Source organism: Hemicordylus capensis, chromosome 2 (genome assembly GCF_027244095.1).
Source record: "Hemicordylus capensis ecotype Gifberg chromosome 2, rHemCap1.1.pri, whole genome shotgun sequence".
Taxonomy (NCBI): Eukaryota; Metazoa; Chordata; class Lepidosauria; order Squamata; family Cordylidae; genus Hemicordylus; species Hemicordylus capensis.
In genome coordinates, this window is record NC_069658.1 from 30,035,123 (window position 1) to 30,051,614 (window position 16,492).

Consider the following 16,492-nt stretch of genomic DNA (forward strand, 5'->3'; position numbering starts at 1 on the left):
CTGCGACAATATCTATAACAACTGACAATAAAATTCTGGCATCCCAGGTCCTTGGGAAGGACTCGATGTCTGGATAAAACAAACCAGTCAATAACACCTGTCTGACTGTGTAAACAAGAAATAATAATAATAATAATAATAATAATAATAATAATAATAATAATAATTTATTATTTATTGATTAATTAAAAATATTTATACCCCATTCCTCCAGTGCACTACTGCTCAGGACAGTTTATAGCATTAATAATACAATATAGAACAACAAAAGATTAATAAACATTTAAAAAGTTAAAAGACCAGGCTAAAACCACTATTAAAATGATAATTTTTTAAAAGTTGAAATTAAAAGTTATCAAGAAAAAGCTAAGCACTAAGAAACATACCAGATATAAGTAGCACATAAAATATTTAAAAATCTCTCTCTCTCTCTTTTTTTAAAGTGTTTTCAGTTGCTTCTTAAAAACGCTGAGGGAGGGAGCCTGGTGAAACTCTTCCGGGAGGGCATTCCAAAGTCAAGGGGCCACAACTGAAAAGGCCCTGTCTCTTGTCCCCACCAGGCAGATCTCCATTAGTATCCTAACCTACTTGCTCCAGGGAAGCCCAGATCTGAACCCAAGTTCTGAAGTGAGGTTTAGATCTAGGATTCCCTGGTGCACGTAAATGAGAATATGCCGAGTGGGTTCAGACAGAGAGAAACCTTCCTTGCTACATTTGTCCTGCAGGTGTCACCAGTAAAGCAGGAGCAGCAGCAATGTGGTTGGGAGGGACAAGGGAAGGAGAAGCATCCAGGTGAATTTGGTGATTTGAGTTCTCCAATTAGATTAAAATCTGAGCCAGAAAAGAATTTGGGGGTCATAATGCTTGCCTTGTGTTTGAGGAGAGCACTACGAGTTGCCAATGTTCATATTCCAAGGAATACGAACGTTAACAACATCTCTAAAAGTGAGCCTCAACTATCAGAAGTATTCAGAATTCAAGGTATTCAGAAAAGAAGATGAACTTAAGGCAGTGGCCTGACTAAATTATTCAGTGCAAGTCCCATTGAAATGAAGAGAACAAGTTAGTGATGTCTTTGTCATTCATTTCAATAGAACTTCCACTGAATAATTTAGTCAGGGTGTCAGCTACTGCCTTTAAGGTCATCTTGTATCCTGAATACCAGTCCCCCATTAACTGAGCAAGGTAAGTGGTATTTAAGATGCATCCCCCACCCCACCGCTCCTTTAATGCTTACTGTCTTTGTCCTGAAGCTACAGCACACATACAAGTTCATCACTTGCAGGCAATTTTTCAGAGAACATCAGTGATCAGGGTGCCTTCTCATATTACAACAAGGCAGGGAACTAGAAGCACACACTGAATTTTTCTTCCTCTTATTGCTCCTATTACACAGGATGGAGTTTGTGACAGAGAGATGCACAGGATCCAGGTGTGAAAGTGTAACAGTGGTGTATATTGTCCTTTTACGTAAACAAAGAAGGCATACTTTGGTGCTACATACACAGGCTTGGTGGGGCTTTCTTTGGTTGGAGAGTCTTTTGAATTCCTTCCTTTCGCTAGCTGCTGCAAAGTGCAGGAGTGGTTTGCAACTCAGAAGGGATATTATAGAGCTGGGAAAGGTGCAGAACTACTGTAAGCCAAGAATCCTAAGCCAGATGTTGTAAGAATTATTGTTGCCCAAGCAAAGTTTTAGCCTGCATAGGAAATGTTTGTGTCTCTTCTTTACAAGGGGAGCCGGTGACCAGCCTGAGTCTGGGTTTTGACCCTGTTCAACAAGTTGGATGATGACATTGTCAATGGATACGGAGAGAATACGAGGAAAGGGGGGCTTGAGAGGAGAGTCAGTTCTGTATTGAACTTCACTAAAACCAAAAATTTAAAAGAAGACCTTGATTTCATATAGCATACACACAAATATGCCATCAAGGACAGTTATGTTCGTCTATAACAGGGGTCAGCAACCTATGTCATTGGCAGGGTGGATTTGATTTAAATCAAACTGATTTAAATCACGATTTAAATCACTAGCAGGGTGGATAAAAATCAATGATTTTTTAAAAAAAATCAAAAAAAATCCAATTTAAATTTTAAAAAATCTGATTTTTTTTTATTTTTTTTAAAAAATCATTGACTTTTATCCACCCTGCTAGTGATTTAAATCGTGATTTAAATCAGTTTGATTTAAATCAAATCCACTCTGGTCATGGGTGCCAAAAACAGCACACAAAATGATTTTGAATGTCATTCATGTTGCTAGAACCATTGGCCACTACGATGCTTGATGCTTGCCTCTGGCTGACATGTCACTACTTGCTGTAGCCTGCTACGGCAGCAGAGGTCTCTCTGGCTGTGTCGGCTGGCTCTCTCTTGAATGCATGCACTCCTGAATGAATGTGTACATGCAAGAGAGAACCAAGCCAGTCAGTGTAGCTAGAGAGACCTCTTCTGCCTATCCTGGAGGCCTGCTAAAGCAAGTGGTAACACAACAGCCAGAGGCAGGCAGCCCTGGCAATGCTTAACAGTGGCTGGAGAACAGTGCCAAACACTGCCGGGAAGAAGAAAGGTGGCAATTAGTGTCGGACTTGCAGCCTGGCAAGTGAGCCCAGTGGCTGGGGTACAGCCAGTGGCATGGAGGGTAGAGCAGAGGCATGGCCTAGTTGATGCAGGGGGTCGAGCAAATGAAGCAGGGATGCCAAATTTGCTCCAGGCAGTATCCCTCCTTGAGCTGCCCCTGAGGTCTTGACACACTGCATCTGAAAGGTTGACCCCTGGTCTATAAATCTCCAGTAGCGATATGCTGAGGCTCTACACATGAGCAGTGTGTAGAGCCTGGGAGGGTTTGGCGGGAAGAGCGGGCTTAGCCTGCTCTCCTCGCAGACAATCACTCGCGGAGCCCTGAGCAGCCAGATTGGCCGCCCACACAACTACCGGCTCCATCACAGAGTCAGTAGGGGATGTGGGGATCAGGGGCCACAAGTGCATGGGGCATCCTGGGGAGACCCCGAAACCAGGAGGCTTCTTTTAGCCTCCTGGCGGGGGTCTCCTTGTGAGTCACTGTGGCACAAAGCCATGCCATGGCGACTCACGATCGGCAAAATAGGGTTGGCAGAGCACTTGCTCCGCTAACCTAATTTAAAGGGAGGGCTAATTTGGCAGGCTAGCCACCTGAGGACTACCAGGCTCGCCTGTGAGCCTGGTGGTTCTCATGATGGGGGGAAACTGGGCTTGGCTCCTTTCTTTCTTTCTTTCTTTCTTTCTTTCTTTCTTTCTTTCTTTCTTTCTTTCTTTCTTTCTTTCTTTCTTTCTTTCTTTTAAAACATTTATACCCTGCCCCTCCAGTACATTACTGCTCGGGGTGGCTCACAACATTTCTAAAACAGTTACAATATAAAATCAGACTAATAAAATTAACCAGATTAAACAAGTTACAAATCCAAGTTAAAAATCCAAGCTAAAACCACAATCAAAGTTAGCTCTTTAAATTCCAAATTAAAATCTTAAAGCTAAAAACTAAGAATTATAAAAACTAAATGGCGAAAGAACCTAAAGTAGCTCTAGCCTGGTTTCCCCCCATTGTGAGAACACCCTCGCTGTGTTTCTTAAATCAGGGTGCTCTAGTTCAGGATAGATCATAGGGATGGGAGCGGGAGACTGATAGCAGAAGGAAATCACTTGGTTTACTCATTGGTTTACAAATTAAGACAAAGGTTTAAGCTCACAGCATTCATTATCCTACACTGTACGTGCTGTTCCTTCTGCTTAATTAAATCACATTAATGTGGTGCCCATCTTGATTGGAGAACTCCGAGATCCTAATCCTTTTGTGTTAATAAGAACATGATTTCTTGCCTAATACTGCCTTCAACTCTGGAAAGATATCACACACGAGTATGTCATTCATTTAAAGAGTAGCCTTTCAAAGGTATCCCACCAACAGAGAATGGGGTTGATTGTGGTGCTATACGCTGTCAGAGCTTATTGAAGCCGGTGGCAAGAAAGGGCTCTTAAGATTCAAGTGCACACAGAGACAGAGCAATAAGAAGAAATGTACCCCAGGAAGATCTATAGTGCAACAAATGACATTTGCCGCTCCTTTATGTTCTTGCAAATTGGTGTTGGCAACAAAGCTGTGTGGTGTGGACTGCACCAAGTGGCTAGTTATATAACTGCTGTGCCTGAAAGCAACCAAGCCTTTTACAAAATAACCATTGAAAAGTGCTTAGTTTTAACCATCGTTAGCAAACTGAATACAATTCACTGTGTTATGGACATTTTTGTTTCCTAGCAATGCAGGCATTAAGCTGTGCTTTTCGCAATGTATGTTCAGCTAGCCCCTTCCCCCAAAGACTATGTACAGACGTTCATTTCTGTAAAGCAGAGGTTCCCAACAGAGGGTACTGGTTCTCCTAGGAGTACTTGAAAGGCTCCCAGGGGGTACCTGGAACCTTCCTGCCTCCCCACACAGCAGCCACACTGTTTGTTCCCCATCTGAGGATCTTTGGCTTGAAGTCAACATCTCAGCTATGTGTCTGCTACAGATGGGGAGGGAGGAGGGTGAAGACCCTCCTCCTCTGCTCCTGATTGGCTGGCTATGTGCTGAAGCTCAGTGCTGCATGATCAGCGACAAAGTGGAGGCCGAGCATGCACCTGGATTAAGCATCAGGGTGCATGTGGGCCTTCCATTTCCTAGATGGCTTGTTGTACGGCACTGAGGGGTTCTTTGGCTTCTCTCCACGTCTGAGCGAGGAGTGAAGCCATGGAGCAGCCCACATGCACACAGCTAGGCGAACTAGCTACTGAGCGGCTGGGGTGAGGAGCAGCAGCTCTGAAGAGCAGCAGGGCAGGAGGCAAGCCGCGGTGGCGACAGCAAGCAGTGGGAGTGGGAGAGAGTAGGAAAGCAGGGCCCCTGGGGGTATGGGGGCCTGTGTTCATTGGGCACCTTTGAACAACGCAAGCTGTGCCCCTGCTAGGATATTCAGAGGTAGAGCCCTTCCTCAAGATTATGTGAGAGGGCTACCAGGCAGGCGGTGGGGAAGGCTGCTCAAACTTACCTTCCTCGCAGATGATCCATCAGCCCTTACTGGGTGCGTTGGTCACGCACTCAGATGGTCACCAACTTTCTCCAGAAGGGCGGAGGGTCGGGCGCTGGGACACGTCCCACTCCCAGAAATCCCATAATGCACCATGTGAATGTGCGGTGCATTGTGGGGATCCCCCAGCACTGGCCGAGAGCCTACTCCTATGTTGGTGCCGCGTAGCACCAACACACTATCATTTAGCCTGGGTTAAGGGTGCACTTGCACCTTTAACTTTGGTTAGTGGGTGGGCCTCTTTGGCGGATTTGCTGCCGTAGCACCACTGGCAGCCACGTGGCTGCCAGCAGTTCTTGCAAGCAGCCAAGACCCGGCTTGGCTTCCTTAGCCCAGTCTTGGCTGCTCATGAGAACAGCCTCGTAAAGTTATTCAATAAAATATTTATTTGTCCCAGGCAGCCACTCTTCTGTTCTAGGTTTGTTACTTATACAGGGAACAAAAAGAAGCCCATCTACCCTCTCCTCCAACACGGAGGTTGTTAATTTTACCCCCAGCAGGTAAACAGCAGAGCACTAAGGAAGAGAGCACACACACTCCAGTTGCAGAGTAGTGTTGCGGGGGGAAAACCTCTAGAATCTAGCCTTCCTGTTTGATTCAGCCACTGGCTTTCATCCTCCTGTCGTGGATAGGGAATGGGGCGTCTTGCCAGAACCAAAGAGGATTAGGCTCAATTCTCGCCGATATACTTGCTGTCTAACTGAATGGAGTCAAACAACAAGGGTGCGTTGCTCAAAAAAGCTTTTATTTCATGTCATGAAAGGCACAAGTATCATCAGAGAGCATCTGGCTGATACTGCGCGCCCAAGCCATACAGTTGGCTAGTTTTTATAGGTCTCAAACATACAAGCACATCAACAAAGCGATTAATACACGTTATTAGTTATTAAACTTACATATTTCAGAGGTGTCATCTAGAGCCTGAGAAGATGAGTTACTACCTGGCTTTTATGACAACTTTAATCCCTATGGTATCTCTTTGTACCAGCAAGACCCTCTTTCTGCTGACTGAGGAATTTAGCTAATGGCCTGTGTTTGACCACTCCTGGTACCTGTTATCTCTGGTCGGCTTCTCAACCCAAATTCTTGAGAGGGGGCCTCCAGCTCTTGACTTTGGCCTCTGTTACCGAGAGGCTTCTCAACTCTGAATAACCTGCTGGCTCTATACTCCATTAGGGATATGAACCAAACTTTCCTGAATTATACTTTGATACATAACTTTTATATACTTATTTGTAGGCCTGGATTAAACAATTCGTTATCAGTAGGTAGCAGAGGATGGTTGTGTTGTTGCAGCTATTTAGAGAAAACACATGGAGATCCTTGTAGAACTTAATGCTAAGTATTTATTGGTTAAGTCCGCTTGGATAGGAAAGACCTAATCCTAAGCTAAAGGACTACATAATGACTAGGTAAAGAGAGAGAGAGATGTTTCCATAAGAGGAAAGGAAGGATTGTGACTCAGCACAGGAAGTGCTGAAGAGTCAGATCAGGGGTCATAGAGTAGGGACAGATAGGGAGACCCTGACTCACTGTCTCTACTCCCAATGCCCCTAGTGGTCATTAGGATAGTTGGTGCAAAAGGTCGATGCACTGGAACTTCATCTCCAACAGTGACAATCTGTCCACCCTCAGAGGACTGGGAGAGCCACAAGGCAGCTGGAGTTGGGGCTGAATCTCACCTTTTGATTTTCAGTGGCCAGCCAAGTCTCTGGCAACAAGCATCCATTCTTGCTCCTGCTATTGTTATCCAAAAGCCCTATAATCTGGAAATGTGCACATCCTTCTGATTGTACAAATAAACAGGATTGTACTGGAACAGGTCACTGTGACCTAGTTAACGACATATATGGCGTTTACAATAAAAAAGGGACTTTCATAGCAGATTCTAAGCCCAGGCTCTTCCTGTGTTACAAATTAATACTTATCTTCAGTTTTCAGTTTTCCCCTTTCACTTAACAGATTCGTGCCAGGGACAAAGGAACTGTGCCAACATTTCTGTGCCTTTAATTATTAGAAATCTCCCAAGAGGACAGATTCAGAGAAATCTGGTGACCAAGGATTTTATAACTCTGGTTGAGGATGCCATCTCTACCTTTCCCTTCCTAGGAACTTATGAAGCTGCTTTTTCTTGAGCCTGACCATGGGTCCATCTAACACAATACTGTCTACTCTGATGGGCAGAAGGTCCCTCAGGTCTCAGACAGAGGTCCTTCCCAATCCAGCTGCCTAGGTGGACTGGGAAAGTGGGGGATTGGGAAGGTGGATTGGCCAGCGTGGTGTAGTGGTTAGAGTGCTGGACGAGGACCAGGGAGACCCGAGTTCAAATCCCCATTCAGCCATGAGACTTGCTGGGTGACTCTGGGCCAGTCACTTCTCTCTCAGCCTAACCTACTTCACAGAGTTGTTGTGAGGAGAAACTTAAGTATGTAGCACACTGCTCTGGGCTCCTTGGAGGAAGAGCGGGATATAAATGTAAATAAATAAAATAAAATAGGATACTTTTAACTGGAGATGCCAGGTATTTAGCTGCCCAAACTGAAGGGGCTTTAGTGCATAGAGCTGGGGTAATGGGGCATCTGAAAGGTTCTTCCTGCAGGAAGGCCAGCCCAGTCCAGCTTCCAAAGACTGAAATAAGCCTCCAGAATAGCTATCGTATAATGGCTTTTGGCCTTAGTCACCAAGCCAAAGTTCGAGCTGCTAGTTTGGCTAAACAGCAGCGAACAAGATAAAAACGCTGCCTCTTCCAGATGGAGCCGTAGCTCAGTGGTGGAGCATCTGCTTTGCATGCAGAAGGTCCCCGGTTCAGTCCCTGGCAGCATCTACAGCTCTTACCTGAAACCCGGGGAAGCAGCTACCAGTCAGTGTGGACAATACTGAGCTACATGGCCCCCTGTTCTGACTCGGTATAAGGCAGCTTCCTTTGTTCTTCCCCTTTCCTGCTGCAGAGCAGGCAGAAGTGGAGCATGTCCACTGCGTGAGGCATCTCAGGTCTGCTGCTACTACCAAAGTAAAGTGAAGTGTGCCGTCAAGTCGATTTCGACTCCTGGCGCCCCCAGAGCCCTGTGGTTGTCTTTGTCTTTGGTAGAATACAGGAGGGATTTACCATTGCCTCCTCCCATGCAGTATGAGATGATGCCTTTCAGCATCTTCCTATATCGCTGCTGCCCGATATAGTAGCAGCGGGGATTCAAACCGGCAACCTTCTGCTTGTTAGTCAAGCATTTCCCCGCTGTGCCACTTAAGATTACTACTACTTCTACTACTAATATACTGCTTTTCAGCAAAGGTTCTCAAAGCAGTTTACATAGAAAGAAATAAATTAAAGGTGGTTCTCTGCCCCTAAAGGGTTCACAACCTAAAAAGAAACATAAGGTAGACGCCAGCATCATCCACTGGAAGGACGCTGTGCTGGAGCTGAATAGGGCCACTTGCTCTCCCCCGGCTTCATATAAGAGATCCACCACTTTGAAAGATGCCTCTTTGCTCAGTTAACAGGCTTTAGCCCTCAGGGAACTATTTCTGGGTGGCACAGAGTGCTTCTGGGGAAAGAAGTGATCGGCAAAATCACACACCCATGCCATGATCTAATTTGCACTGAGAGCTTTTGTAGCATTACTGAGGATATCAGTCACTCACTGTCATTAAAGGTCAGGGCACCTACTCCGTGTCAGAGAGGAAGGGCAACTTTGCACCTCAGTGAGACAAAGTCCCCGCGCGAAGTAATCTATGTTTCCCATGGGAATGCATGGCAACCATTCACTTATCTAGTAAAAGCGAGCCCTCAGGGACACTGTTGGGGTGAGGGCTGTGTGGAGATAGCAAAATGTCCAGGCACCAAGTGGAGCTAAAACAGATATTAACTTTTTCTCTCTCTTTCCAAACCTTCCCCTTCTGCCCACACAGTGCCACCTAGTGGCCCTGAACTATATTGAATACATCTATTACCACAGGCTGCACTTTTCTTTTCTTTTAAGTATATCTTTACTACTAGTCAACAGTTCTCGGGGCAGTTGACAACATGGTTAAAAACAACACAGTGTAAATATTTTCCCTGCTCTTGGTGACCTCCACCACTGAGAATAGCAAACCAGGATGGTGCCGTGGTTTGAGTGCTGGACTTTGACTGGAAAGACTTCAGTCTTTGCTCAGCCATAAAGGTGACTTTAAGCCTATAGAGTATTTAAGCCGGGAGGAAAGCCAGTCTTGAGGTAGTTAGCCTGAATTATTGTCTTTGCTAAGCAGGGTTCACTTAGATTTGCATTTGGATAGGTGACTACATGTGAGCACTGCCAGCTGTAAGATATTCCACTTAGGAGATGGGGCTGTAGCTCAGTGCTATCTGTTTGCATGCAAGAGGTTCACTCCCTGGCATCTCCAGGGCGTTTTTCACACAGCAGGCAGAACCGCAATTTTACTGCAGGGCTTTACTGTGAGTTAGAAGTTATCCCCCAAAAGACTCAAAAAGTGGGGTTTTTTTACCCTGGATATAAATTGGGCTACACTCTTAAGGCACAATGAAAAACCCGAATCGTATGTGAAGTGCTCCCTGATAACTTGCAGGGACTTCAGGGCATATCTGGACGATGTATGTCGGAGGAGGTGCAAGCTAAAAGCCCTGTTTGAAAAAATGCCCTGGTAGGGCTGGAAAAGACTCCTGCCTGCTATCTTGGAGAGCCGCTGCCAGTCAGTGTAGACAGTACTGCACTAGATGGACCAATGGTCTGACTCAGTATTTTTATTTATTTATTTTAAACATATTTTTGTACGGCTCAAAACTTATACCTCTGGGCGGTTTACAACAAAATAAAAACAGAAAGTAAAACATTAGTTAAAACAAAAATGAAAAGTTTAAAACATTACAACCATTTTAAAAAATTTAAAAGAATATTTTAAAACAGCATTAAAACCATTAAAACAATATCAGTTAAAAGCCTGGGTGAACAGATGCATCTTTAAAGACTTTTTAAAAGCTGTCAGAGATGACAGAAGGCAGCTTCCTATATTCCTATCCTTCCTAATATGTATGATGGCTAAGATGTGAGTCATACCTGTGGCATTTTGTAACTACCCAAATTCAACACTCCCCCTGCATTTATGTTATGAATTGCGCTATATATATATATATATATAGATAGATAGATAGATAGATAGATAGATAGATAGATAGATAGATAGATATAGATATATTCATGCAAACTGACACTTTTGTTCTCACTGGTTGCTTGGTTTTCCCTTGCTTACAGTATTTTTAGATTATCACAGTCTGTTGCAAGAACAAATATTTGCTTTAGATCAGACCTTTTGGGGGTGGGGGCTAATGTTTTTTCGTCCATGCGCTCCTATGCATTTGGGGACGCCATTGCCCTTTTGATCCCCAAAACACGAGACATGGAGCAGATAACTTCCACTGAACTTTTTTTTTAGCGATGAAACAGGCCTTTCAAGGCAGGAGCAGCCAGAACAAACAAGAACTGAATGCTTCTGTACTTGCACGTAACTGGGTGAGGAGCAAAGCTAGCCTGGCCGTGACTGTAGAAGGCTGATATGGGTGCATTGCATGTAAAGCCTTTTGAGATTATAGAGTGACCTTAACAGAGTCTGTATATTTGTAATTTATAGAAAGGGCTTTTTATAAATATCAAAAGTTAGGCTTGTTATAAATAAACCTAACTTGTTTATTATGGCACTATACTGGTTTATCTTTGCACTCTATGTCACTCCAGCAAATCTGGAGTGCCATATAGAGCTGGCAGCTTTTCTCCCAAATAGGCTTGGATAGGATAATATCAGCTGGTTTAGACCTGGTTTAGGAAGTCTGTTTGCAGGGTCTTCCCTAGTGCTATCTTTCAGGTTCTGCTGACAGGGAAAGCAAGTACCAAGGGCAGCGGGGAGGCCCTTTCATGAGGCAAGGAGAGACAGTTGCCTCAGCCAGCAGCAGGGCCGGACTGACCACTAAGCGAACCAGGCAGTCGCCTAGGGCGCCAAGTGAAGACGGGCGCCAAAGTGGCCTGGGTCATGTGCCACTTGCATGGGCGGCCCCTGCAAGGCAGGCATGCTCACCTCCCATTATCCAAGCAAGTGGGCGGGCAACCAAGCAGGTGCTCCTCATCCTGTTGCCTGCCTAGCCACCCACTTGCTTTCCTCTCCTCCTTCCCACCTCTGCCCACCACTGGGCAGTTGGCCTGCCGCAGCATGTTATAATCACATTGCCACATGATGCGGCCATGGGATTCTAATGCGCCACAGCAGGCTGGCTACTCAGTGGTGGGCAGAGGTGGGGAGGAGAGCAGGTGGGTGGCTGGGCAGGTGTCGGGGCCCACCCGCCCACCCAAGGGGAAGCACTTGTGTGTGGACAAATGAGATGGGGGCACCAAAGCCAGGCTTTGCCTGGAGCACCACCGATCCTTGGGCCAGCACTGGGCAGCTGGTTATTGGATGCCACCATGCTGGTAAGAAGCCCCTGCTGTCACCATCAGGGCAGATCTTTGGGACCAAACTTTGCAAAGAGCCCCTCTTCTCACACTTGTCGCAAAGCTTGCAAGAAGCACAAAGAGAGAAGAGGCTAGGGATGTGCAAAACGTTTCGGGCACAAAATGATCTGTGCCCCAAACAACGAATTTTGGGTGATTCGGGGCCGAACCGAATCACCCACGAAAAGATCCGAGAAATTTCGGGTACGAGCCGAATCACCCGAATTTCGGGCCCGAAAATTCGGGTGATTCGGACCTCCATTTTTTTGCCTTCTTCCCCCCCTCCGTTTTGAGATATGACGTCTATTTGAATTTCCCGCCTTTTTGCATCCCATTGACTTCAATGCAAAAAGGGTAGATGTGACATCTGCTCGAATTTCAGGTGCCAGGGGCAAAATAGTGGGGTGGGGTGGTAGTGCCTAATGGGTGGATGTTACCACCCCAATTGCAGAGGGATTGGGCAAAGGGCTGATTTTTGGTGAATTTCTGAAGTTTTAGTGTCTTTGGGGCAGATAGGGGCATAATGTGGGATCTGTGCCAAAAGGGTGGGGTGAGGTCATAGTGCCTAATGGGTGGAGGCTACCACCCCAATTGCGGAGTGATTGGGCAGAGGGCTGATTTTTGGTGAATTTCTGAAGTTTACACGTCTTTAAGGTTTTCCCCGTGAAGGGTGTATCGCTTCACGTCGGGGGGAAAGGGGTGTCCTAGAGCGGGGTGGGGTTGGTGGTAGTGCCGGGTTGGGGCAAGGAAGCTACCTGAATTTTTTCAAAGGATTTGGGCAGAGGGCTGATTTTTGGTTAATTGTTGAAGTTTTCGCGTCTTTAAGGTTTTCCCCCATAATAAGTTATAATGGAGCTTTCAGCAGCCCCATAAGTGCACTTAGGGGGTGCTGGGGTGGCCCAGAGCGAGTGGTGGTGTAGTGCACATAGGGTGCCAACCACCCCCATGGGTTTCTAACCCATGGGGTACAGGGTTCTGTTGTTTCTGAGGTTTACTGAGTGTGGATTCTATGATAGCAAATGTGATTTTCAATGAGACACCATGAATCCACTCTAATTTGCTATCATAGAATCCACACTCAGAAAGCCTCTAAAACAACAGAACCCTGTACCCCATGGGTTAGAAACCCATGGGGGTGGTTGGCACCCTATGTGCACTACACCACCACTCGCTCTGGGCCACCCCAGCACCCCCTAAGTGCACTTATGGGGCTGCTGAAAGCTCCATTATAACTTATTATGGGGAAAAACCTTAAAGACGCGAAAACTTCAACAATTAACCAAAAATCAGCCCTCTGCCCAAATCCTTTGAAAAAATTCAGGTAGCTTCCTTGCCCCAACCCGGCACTACCACCAACCCCACCCCGCTCTAGGGCACCCCTTCCCCCCCGACGTGAAGCGATACACCTTTCACGGGGAAAACCTTAAAGACGCATAAACTTCAGAAATTCACCAAAAATCAGCCCTCTGCCCAATCACTCCGCAATTGGGGTGGTAGCCTCCACCCATTAGGCACTACAACCCCACACCACTCTTTTGACCCAGATCCCACGTTATGCCCCCAAAGACACTAAAACTTCAAAAATTCACCAAAAACCAGCCCTTTGACCAATCCCCCTGAAATTTGGGTGGTAGCCTCCACCCATTGGGAACTACCACCCCACCCCACTATTTTGCCCCTGGGGCCAGCTTTTTTGCCCCAAATCTACTTGGATTCGTATTCATATTTAATCCGAATCTGAACAGAATCAGGGGTGATTCGGGTAGCCCATATTCGGGCACAGAACAGAACAGGGGTGATTCGAATCACCAAAAACCCGAATTGCACACCCCTAGAAGAGGCAGCTTGGAGCAACTTTCCCTTCTCCCTGCCTGCACCCCGCCCCCGCCTGTTCAAAGCTTGCAAAGGTCAGTGTTGACAGAGGATAGGCCCCCACCAGGGGCATCAGGCAAGGCAGCATTATGTGCATCACCTCAGGCACTACAATTTTTGCCACTCTGAAAGCAAAAAAGATCAACGTCCTTTGGGAGTCTTCTTTGGCACATAAAGTTAAAGAGAATGCACAGGAAAATGTATGGGAAATGCTAATTATAGACCTGGGGTGCCCAACCTGAGTCTCTCCGGTGGCTGCTGGGAGACAGCTCCCATCGTCTTCACTTGCCATGTATTATTTCCTCAAGTGTTTGCTCTGGGCTACATTTGTTTATCTGGCTGATGGTATGCCATCATATGATGTTGGTTGCTGCCTGCCGCTCTGCTATGATGTGCTTATATTTTGTTGTACTGTTCTTATCGCTTGTATGTATTTTTAAATGTAAGTCACTTTGAAGGTTTTTGTAAGTAGAAAAACAGCCCATGGATATTTAAACCAAGAGGAGTGACAAAAGAAAATAATTCCATTATCTTTAAAGCTAGGCTTCAAAAATCATATATTTGTCTTAACAACATGCATAGGTAAAGGTAAAGTGTGCCGTCGAGTTGGTGTTGACTCCTGGCGACCACAGAGCCCTGTGGTTTTCTTTAGTAGAATACAGGAGGGGTTTACCGTTGCCATCTCCCACACAGTACAAGATGATGTCTTTCAGCATCTCCCTATATTGCTGCTGCCCGATATGGGTGTTTCCAATAGTCTGGGAAACATCCCAGCACGGATTCGAACCGGCAACCCCTGGCTTGCTAGTCAAGTCATTTCCCTGCTGCGCCATTAGATGGCTTTAACAACATACATCAGAACATTAGAATAGCCCTGCTGGATCAGGCCTATCTAGTCCAGCATCCTTTTTCACACGGTGGTCCAACAGATGCCTCTGCGAAGCCCACAGGGAAGAGCTGAAAGGGGCATGCCCTCTCTCCTACTATTGCTCCCCTGCAACTGGTATTTAGAGGCATCCTGCCTTTGAGGCTAAAGGTGGCCTATAGCCCTCAGACTAGTAGCCATTGATAGACCTCTCCTCCATGAATCTATCTAAGCCCTCCCTAAAGCCATCCAGGGTGGTGGCTGTCACTGCATCTTGTGACGGAGGATTTCATAGGTTAAGTATGCATTGTGTGAAAAGTTCTTCCTTTTGTATGCATTCTATTGGCTAGTTCAGGGTAACATTGCCCCCACCAGCCCTCTACACACAATAACATTGGGGCCACGCCAAGAACATACCCATCCCAACATCACTAAACGATGTGCCAACATGTTTTCAGCATGCCTTGTAATCACAAGTGATAATTAGAATCACTCCTCTACTCATGGGGCAAAACCCTGTTGAAACAGGGTTTTAGAGCGTGTGTAGGGGGATGATTCAGATGATCACCCTCACATGCAATTACAGGGCATGCCAAGAACATGTCAGCATGTCCTTTAGTGATGGGGGTGTGTGTTCTCGGTGCACCCCCGACATTATCATGTGTAGGAGCCAATGGAAACCATGTTCGTCTGAATCAGCCCAATGCCTGAATAGGGCTTAGGCTGTATGAGGGTACAGATATTTGTATACTCATACATGTGTTCGTGTGAATGATTGTACCTGCGTTCGTTTTAAAAGTGAACCTGGATACAGGCCCTTCAAATGCATGGTACAGATACAAATACGAATACATCAAATATTTATATACTGCTTTTTAATAAACAAAGTGGCTAAAATGGCTCCCTGTCCCCAAACGGCTCACAGTCTTAAAAAGAAACATAAAATAGACACCAGCAACAGCCACTGGAGGGATGCTGTGCTGGGGATGGGTAGGGCCAGTTGCTCTTCCCCTGCTAAATATAAGAGAATCACCACTAAAAAAGTGCTTCATTGCTCATTTAGCAGGGGACAGACAGCAGATAGGAAGTGCACTGCTGTACCTGTGTAAAACATAATGTGTGAATCACTGTACCTGTGCATAAACTGTATCTGTGTACACTCTACATTTGTATGAGTGTTGAACATGATGTGTGAATAGTGTTACTCTGTCTTTGCAATATAGGAGCACAAGAAGGAACAAAGCAGATAATGAGAAAATTGTAAGGTAGGGCAAATGATGCTTGAGCCAGCATCACGCTTGTTATCTTGCAGTGCAACTTAAGTGTTGTCTTTATGCTCCATTTCCTGCACCTGCTGCCTGCTATTTTGCTGGAGAAATAACAAACCACAATGGCAAATGCCACTCTTGGGCTGTTCTCACGAGCAGCCAAGACCAGGCTAGGGCAGATAAGCCTGGGTTTTGCTGCCTGTAGGAACCGCCAGGAGCCAAGCAGCTCTGGCGGCGCCTTGGCTGCAAACCCAGCTAAGAAGCCGGGCTCTTAAACAAGGTCAAGAGAGTGAGCACACCCTTAACCTCGTTGAACTGATCATCTGCTTTCAGCTGGTGCTGAAACACTGATGGATACCTACCCTTTCCTGGGGGGATCCCTACAATGCACTGCACATTCGCGCGATGCATTGTGGGATTTCCGGGGGTCGGGATGACGCGTCCTCATCCCCGCACCTCTGTGCTGCCCATGGCAGCTGCGGACTGTCTGTGCTGGGAATTCTCTGTGGTAAGAGAATCCCTTTTTCATTATAGCAGAGTGCACAGAGGCACAACACAGCAGAATTTAGTTAGGCATGTGTGTATGCTGAGAGTAAAGTAACTTGGAGCCAATTCATAGTTTCCAATCAATATATAAGGCATTTATTAGAGAACTCCATTCTCGATAGGAAAGTGAGGAGTTAGGATCTCTAATCTATCTATCTAGCTGGATGCAGATGGATTCTGCATCTTCTCTGCTCACATGGTGCAGGGAGAGGAGCTTGCCATGTTGCAAGGTAGAAGGGCAGGTAGGGAAGAGAGAGAGGAAGGAAGTTAATCCCTAAGAGTACCAATCTACATTTCAAAGGGGTAGTGTCAGAGCGGTAGAGAAGAGATAACCAATGTCTTGACCCTCTAGCCCTCTGACTCACAAGTCTGTCC

The 16,492-nt window shown here is 46.0% G+C and overlaps 1 protein-coding gene across 12 annotated transcripts in view; it reads left to right on the plus strand.

The window, feature by feature from the left end:
• The window catches only part of GHR (growth hormone receptor), a 236,298-nt gene that overhangs the window by 174,114 nt on the left and 45,692 nt on the right, over positions 1 to 16,492 (plus strand). Inside the window, exon 1 of one of the 12 annotated variants that reach the window (XM_053292287.1) lies at positions 15,527 to 15,568. The exons of the other annotated variants lie outside the window; for them this stretch is intronic. The gene's annotated coding sequence lies outside the window, so the exon portion shown is untranslated. Of the gene's footprint in view, positions 1 to 15,526; positions 15,569 to 16,492 lie in introns of those variants that run through there. 12 annotated transcript variants of the gene reach the window in all.